Genomic DNA, 8,841 nt, shown 5'->3' with positions numbered 1-8,841 from the left:
ATGACGGGCGCCATTTTCTTTTTTTTGTCGCGTGCTCGATGTTGCCGTTGTTACTTTTATTTAGTTAAATTTGCCGAAAGGTAATGGGTTCTTTCAGTTATATCATGTGACCAAGGAGACTAGACATAAGGAGACTGATCTAGATGCTAAACGTGTGTACCTAAAAATGAACGAAAACTAGTTTCTGAAAGTTGCCACATCGGCATCGGCGCTGTTAGTTAGAAGTGTACCTAAATCTGATTAGCAGGACCCATCTTTTGATAATGTTAATGGTTATTGTTAATGTTAATGTTAATGTTTTCGTGAAAATCATTCATGTGAATCTAATGTTATACATATCGCACGTCCCGAACAAAAGTGTATTATTTCAAAAGTGACAAATTTTACAGGAGAGGCAAAAATATAATTTTCAAATTTTTAAATTCTTGTTCCTCTTTTGTTTTTAATGTAATTCAATTGTTTTTTTGCAAAAAGTTTGAAGATGGGTCTAATATATAACACAAACAATTTTTTTTTACTTTAACAAAAAAAAAATTTTTTTTGGGTTTTTTTAGAGTTTTATTTCGAAATAATACGCTTTTGTTCGGAATTTTTTTAGAAAATAGAACTGTGTTGGTTAATAATAATGGGTTATTATCGTGTTTTTTTTTTACAATATTATTATTATTTCTTAAGAAGTTTATTTACTTACAAATATTTTAATTAAACAACGAGAAATGGAAATAAACTTTTATTAATCTTCATAACTTTAATACTACCTTAAAAAACAAATTTTTAGTTTTACAGCTTACATTCTTAAGCTTAATTAGGAAATAAAATGCTTTAACTTTAATACAGTTTTAGACTTAACTAGGAAAAAAATTACCAAAATTAACTATAAAACAAACAAAATAAGACCAAGTTATTATTCTAAAAATTCCAAGCTAAAATTAAAACAAAGAGTTATAAAAGAGTGAATAATATTTTGGAATGTATCCGTTTGCTAACAGGAATTTAAGGTCCTTTTTTTATTTTCATTTAAAGGAAGTTTAGAAGAATATGCTTTGACTAATGTAGGCACTTTTGTGACATCACAGTCTGTTTCTGTCCTTCTAGAGGATTTTTGGGTATTAACAAGTTTAGTTTCTCCTACAATCACTTGCTCAAAGTCCAAATCAGAAAAAGATGTTTTGTAAAAATATTTAAATGGATGTGCCTTTTCGACTTTAACTACATAAAGACTATTTATAAAAACCTGTTCTTTCTTAGAATTAACTGTGAAATTACTTCCAAAATCAGTCATTAGTTGCTTAATATTGTAAAAGTCATCATGTGTAAGCTCCTTGACGTGGTATGGAGTTCCTTTTTTTTTGGCCATTCTGATCATAGTAACAAATTGATCAGGTACAAAGATCGGACCTGATTTTAAAGAGTGTGTAACCTAAAGTAAAGCAAAGTTTTGTATAAACATAATTAAATGTAAAACAAGGCAGCCTAGAGTTTACCTGTTTTTCAATGGTTGAGTGGACTGAATCTCCAGGATTTTGAGTATGACCGACCACAAGATATTTATGGGTAATGCTTTTTATTTTTAAGTTCATTATGGCATACATAAAAACTGCAATCAAAAATCTAAAATGAAAAAAAACTAATCAAATAAAAATTCACATGTTCACAATATTTATAAATTGTTTACCTATTTTTTTGTTGAGCTCCGCAGTTATCACTGTACAATACTATTTCCAATTCTTCTGAGTCACATCTTATAGATTTTTCTTGTAGGTATGACAGCATACACGATCCTACTTCTGTCGCCCCTTTTCCTCCCTCACCTTCATGAGACATTACAATTTGTTGCATCATTGGACATCTCTGCTATTGTAAAGTTCATGGTATTTAATTTTGACTTATAGTAAAAAACCGAAACTTGTCCCTTGGGAATTTGAAGTAATGCTTGCATATCAAACCAAGCTACGGAATAAATGTCATTTATTTTTGCCTTATCTATATCCCATTCATTTTGATTAAGAGCTTTTTCATTTTGATGTTCTTCATACTATTTGTTTATTTTTTCCTTTTCTTCTTCATTTGCATTTTGATATACGTAACATAAATTACATTGGTCTTTTCGCGGTACAAAAAATGAGATATTAAATTCCCTGTTAAATATATCGGACTACATGTGATAGTTTGCAAAAGGCTTGTTTTCATTTTTACATAAAGATGCATAATCTCTGTGCAAATCTGCAATTGATTTACCTCCGTCGATAAATTCTTTGCTAGTTTGCGCTCTGAGGTAGTGGCTTTCAACACGTGGTATTGAGTTAATATGCATTCTAACACCTTCTTTTAACCCATTGTCAACTTTAGAATGATTACGGTGTTTGCCTCTAGCATCAGGTTCTGTACCATAGGATGTTCTTTTTTTTGAGCAGTATCAATCATTCTATCGTTAATATCCAAAGTTCACTTAAAACATTTCTTGCAAACTCTCATTTTACTTTTTTCAATGGTAAAATAATACGCGTAATTAAAACTTCTTTTAACTGTCTCTTTTTCTATATTTTGGTTGAATTTTATCCGAATGGCGAATAATAAACTCTCGTTTTCCATTTATATCGTTTATACTATAAAATTCATTAAATATATCAGTCGCTGATCTGCTGTTATTTTTTTGCTGCATTTATATTTGCATTTTTCCCCACACTGAGCCTTAACAGTTTTTGCAGAAATAAGTTTTTTTTGTTTGCCCGTTGAAACATATTCTTTTCCAGCATTTATTAACCGTTTTGTTTTTTTTTGTATCCATTCGCTTTCATTTCGAAATCTCTTTCGCGTCAGTACCTTTTCTTTAACTTCATTTCCGGTAATTTGTACTTCCTCAACTACAGCACTAGAAGAAGGTAACGAAGAAAAAGTTGAGGACTCGGATGAGGATGATGAGCTAGAGTAAGATGATGTGCTAGAACTATCACTGCTATCAGCTTCATAGTTGCGATCTTTTACGCTGTCATCGTCATCCACAGATAAATCTAATTCTGTGTGCTCTTCAAAGTTCATTGAATTTTGATGGTTACTTTTAAAGTCTGTCGTATTAACCGAGGTGTTAATCGCATTGTAAGTATCTTCACAGAAAATATTATTTTCATTGACCCAGTCACCATCAGATAGATTATTCAGCACGTAAGAGTTTGTACTTTCTGAATTTTCATGCAAAATGCTAAGATCGAATTCAATTTCATTTTCTTTATTACTGTAGGTCTCAATGTTAAATGGTTCAATTGATATTAGTGATTCCAAAGCTTGACTATAGCTTTTCGAATTATTACAAAAATCGCTAGTATTTTTTACCAATAAGTCACTCTCTAAATTCACATTTTCAAGTTGTGAATAGTTTTTACCCACTGAATTTTGAACAAAAATATTAGGATCAAAATCATTATCTACTTCATCATTATTATCTGTGTGATTATTTATTGGTTTCAATACAGCGCTAAGCATTTTTTTAGTTCTATTGCTAATGCTTAGACTCTTGCTAGAATCCATTTTAAAAGTACCTGAAACAATAAAGATTAAACATTTATTTTAATTATTAATTAAAACAAAAAAAGGAAAAAACTATTTTTTTTTAACCACATTATCTAGAAAAGGTCATTCCTAAAAAAAGGTCTTTGATTTAACAGTAAATAAATTAAATTAAAAAAGTATAATTATAAATTTCATAGATTAAGTGTAAACACAATAAAAACATGCAAATAGATTTCCTTCAAGCTTTATAAAAAATGTAAAATTACGCATAAAATAGTTTTTTGATTAAAATCTTTTCTTTTGTAGGCCAAAGTCAAGTTTTATTATTTATTATCTGTTATAAGAAGCCTTTAATAAAAAAAAAATTATCAAATTTTAATGTATCAAAAATATAAAATAAAAATTATACATACCAATTAAACTTCCTTCCTGAAAAACTGTCGTATTTCAAAAAAATGCACTATACTGCTAATAATCTGTGAGTACTATTATAATTTTTTCCGTACAAAACTGGAATATTTCAAATGATTCACTTTTGGACTAACAACTTTAATACATACATAGCCCAAATTTCCGTTCAAAAGTGTAATATCTCGAAATAATACTCTTTTTAACGGAAAAGGAGTGATAATTTTATGGGTTATTTGAAAATAATGCGCTTTTGTATTAAAATCGCTTGCAAATTCAGTAAATCTTTTGAGATAATACACTTTTATTCGGAAACAACATACCCGCCACGTGTTAATTAAAAAATGATACTGTCTTACACGGAAATTCTGACGGTATTGCCTCAGGCTATTTTATGTCTTTCGCGCCCCTGGTGACCGAATTTTAAAATATCAATGTTGCGGTTTTGCTGGATAATAGAACAGGTATTTTTCTTGTTATTTCCGTAAAAAAAGGAAATTTGAAATATTTCGAAATAATACAATTTTGTTCGGGATGTGCGATATCTGTCATGATTTTCTTAAGGCTATAGATTCTGGTAATTTTGTACTTGCGGTATTTTTGGACTTTAAAAGAGCCTTTGAGACTATAGATAGGGATATGTTGTTAATGAAATTAGAATATATGGGAATTAAGCATAATGTCTTAAATTGGTGAGTTCAAAGGGTTAAATATAAAAATTCTATATCTGAAACTGCGAATGTTAAATATTGTGTGCCTCAGGGAACTGTGCTCGGTCCATTGCTGTTTTTGTTATTATACGTTAATGACATGGTTATGCTGTATAAAAAATCCAATATTGTATTATTTGCTGATGACGCAATGTTATATCGACGTTCGCAAATAAGAACATCGTAACTCGATTTTTGACGAAATTGAGTTAAGACTACTTTCTAGTATGAAATTTTCTTCCCTTTCCTTTAAAATAATACAAAATTAAAATTTTTGAAAAAAACAGGAATTTGAAAAAAAAAAGTTTTATCGTATCTGTTTCGCAAGAAAACTGGCGTTAATAAAATCGTAACTTCAGTTACAAAATCTATAAATGGCTAATAAAGAACTTACATTACATACTTTTTGATTTTTTGATATACCTTTTAGAAGAAACCAGTTGTGATACTGAAAACCACTGCCCCAATACGAGCTTAGAACAAGCATTAGCACGCTCCCCAATTTTTGATGGAAGTGATTTTGATCCCAGATTTGATGAAGTAGATCCTGCTGTATTATTATTTGGTACTACTCAAAATGGATTACCTGTGCATGAAGGGACGGCTATTTCTGCAAATGTACAGTATTTAGAAAATACTGATGGGGATATTCTGGCTATACATACTGAGGTACTAAAATCATGAGGTATAAAAATTGCAATGGTATGAATATGAAAATATTTTTTATTGCAGCTTGAAGATGATGCTAATGAAGAAACAACTTCAATGGAAACGACTGTTTTAAAGGAAGTGAATTGATCCGTAACTATAGAAAGTAATGTCGCTGAACAACTTCAAACTGATGCCGAAAAAAATATATCACCCGGTAGAAAAAAGTTTAGAAATGAGAATAATTGGAAAGTAAAATAGCTAAAAAAAGAAGAAATACAGGTCAAGAATATACGTCTTACACTACCAAAAAAATTGTTAAGGCTAGAAAAATCAAAGAAAGTTGTGTAAAGAAAAAATGTCGAATGGAATGTTACCAGAAGATTTCAGAAGATCAGCGAAAAAACATTTTTTGTAAATTCTGGAAACTAGGAAATTATGATAAACACATGGACTTTTTATCAAAGCACGTTAAAAAAATGCAAAAGAAGGCAGAAACAGTGAAAACAAATTCAAGACGTCAATTTACAATGGAGTATTATTTTCCAGTGGATGAACTCATCATTACAGTATGCAAAACTTCTTTTTTAAAGACGCTCAGTATTACTGACATCTGGATAAGATCTGTAATGCTTAAGTTAAATAGAAACACGATTGGAATAGGAAGTCCAGATGGCAGAGACAGAGTCACAAGTACAGATCCAAAAGTTGAAGCTACCAAGAAATTTATAAGGCAGCACATTGAGTGTCTTCCCACAACCGAATCACATTATATACGTAAGGAGTCAAATCGTAAATACCTACAAGTTGATATACAGTCCATAGCACAGATGTATAGACTGTACTTAGAATGGGACAAGGAAAAAAATATTAGTCCGATTGCTACTTGCAGACAGTATCGGTATGTCTTTGAGCATGAGTTTAATATAGGGTTTTTTTACCAAAAAAAGACCAGTGCGAGGTTTGCGATAAGTTTTTACTGGCAGATGACAGCAAAAGAGAAGAACTTGAAGAAGAAAAAAGAAGACACCAAGCCAACAAAGACGCCCTAAGAAAATTAAAGGAAAAGGACAAGGAGCAGGCAAAAGATGATAAATCATTAATTAACGTCGCCTGTTATGATTTACAAAAAATTTTAGTTACCCCACACAAAGATGTCAGAATTTTTTATTACAAATTAAAATATAGTACGTATAATTTAACGATTTTTGACGTTGGAAATATTAAAGGGCATTGCTATCTCTGGCACGAGACAATTGCAAAACGAGGAGCTAATGAAATTGGAAGTTTTGTGTTGGATTACATTAAAAATCAAAAACAGAATGGTGTCGATACTTTTGTGTTTTACACAGATAATTGCGCTGGTCAAAACAGGAATCGGTTTATTTAGGCCATGTATGTGTACGCAGCGGAAAAATATAGCGTAAATATTACACACCGTTTCCTGGAAAAAGGCCATACGCAGAACGAGGGAGACAGTGTCCATGCTCTTATAGAGCGACAGAAAAAGGGTAAAGTAATTTACACACCAGAGCAGTGGATTATGCATAAGCATTTATAAAAAAATGGCAAAAGTTACAGGTGAACCATATAATGTTATAGAAGTCAGTCAAGATATGGTTTATGACTTAAAGGGACTAGTAACACCCGAAAGAAACTGGAAAACAGATCAAAATGGAAAAACTATAAGATGGAATGATATAAAAGAAATTGAAATATTATCTGACGACCCTTTGCAAATAAAAATTAAATATGATTTTGTCGATGAGAATAACCATTGCTTGCTAGATTTAAAGTAAGAGAATGAAACTAAAGTTAAGTTGCCAAAACAAGGGATTAGGCAAGGCTTATGAAGACCCACTTAAAATCTCCAATAAAAAGTTCGATCACTTACAATTCCTATGCCAAAAAGGGATCCCGATTTATATCATAATTTTTACCAAAACCTTCCCCATGGAGATAATGAGGAAAATGAAGATTCTGACTGAAAATTTATTCCACTTCTGTCGAAAAAGTAGTTGATTTTTATGTTCATTTATTTATTTGTATTTTCTAAAATAAATATTTTGTCTCTTTATCAGTTTTGTTTTCTTTATTTACTTGCAATAATTTTGGTATATTATATATCTGTATCTATATACAGTCTGTTTGTTTGAGTCATCATAAAAACCCGACCTAGAAACATGTGTCGCAACTTGCTTGAACAACCAACACGAGCCGACCTTGTTATGAAACACAATTAATACCACCGATTGTTGTTCTTTGGAAATGCAATGGAAGCACGATTAACAATTATCATCTAATGTTTTTTTTTGTACTATTTTATCTATGTAGCTTTTTCTGAATAAAGATTATTATTATTACTTATAATTAGAATGCGATTTTCAGCATTTTCAAGCATGACATTCTTCGTAAAGTTGCCTTCGTGTCTGGTAAGTATTATATACTACCATCAGAATCAATTACTTTGTGATATATCCTGACATCTTTTTTAGTAAAGTACAATTTGCATACATATTAACCTTTTTTAATGTAATCAAATACCTCTTTCCACTTTCGAAATCTATGTTCATTCTGCACAAACCAAAAAAAAACGTAATTTATGCGAAACGGTTTTTGATATATTATAAAATTCAAAAAATACATGAAGAATAAAAAAAAAGTTATTCATACTTATATATTAATATACTCATCTGTGGTCTACTGTCGAGCCTTAAAAAGAGTTAAAAACCTTTTTTTCTCTTTTTTTCTTTTGTCCCGATCAGAATGAAAGCCGATCGTGTAGCTGCGAACGTTACAATGCCTTATTTTCATTGAAAATTAATTTAAAACGATAATTTATCAAAAATTGACTCTTTTGAAAACGTCAAACTGATGAAGGTGTTGTTATTTACGCGTCGGATATGTTATTTAGGAATAAAAAAATCAAATTTGAAAAAGTATAATAACTATTCCTAGTAGTGAGTATGCGCTCCTCTGGCTCTGATCTAAAGTTTCTGATCAACCTCTGGGGTAGTTGTTCCCATTCGTGAACAAGAAGCTCTTCAAGTTGGTGTCAATTTGAATGCATTTGTTTTACCAAGACATAAAAGTTATTAACACTATAAAAAGTCTCCCTACTAAAATGCCTGTATCAATATGTAGATTCAAGTACCAACGAAGATCAGAGAACTATTGTTCCTTGAAAGTAATTTTATAATATTAAGGAATAATTTGCTTAGATAATAATCAGTTATTTCTTTTTTATATGACTGTTCTCTTTCCCTTAGTTGTAACGCCTATCCATGGTTTTATCCATTTTAACATGTTTACCTATTTTATTTTTTATTTATGTACTGTAATGTTAGTATTTATTATTTTATCAATTTTACTCCATTTATGTTTTAGTAAATAACTTCTCATTTACGTTAATATTAACAAATGACCTCTGTATTAGATTTAGTAATTGATGTGGTATTAAAGAAATTTGAATTTGAAAAAAAAATTTGAATATTTTTTAAATTAATTTATCTAACAATGTTCTAGTTGTATGTAATTTTTAGGAATATATTAAATTTTTTCTGGCAAC

This window comes from Anthonomus grandis, chromosome 2, assembly GCF_022605725.1.
Source record: "Anthonomus grandis grandis chromosome 2, icAntGran1.3, whole genome shotgun sequence".
Classification (NCBI taxonomy): domain Eukaryota; kingdom Metazoa; phylum Arthropoda; class Insecta; order Coleoptera; family Curculionidae; genus Anthonomus; species Anthonomus grandis.
Note: the sequence above shows the minus strand (reverse complement) of the source record.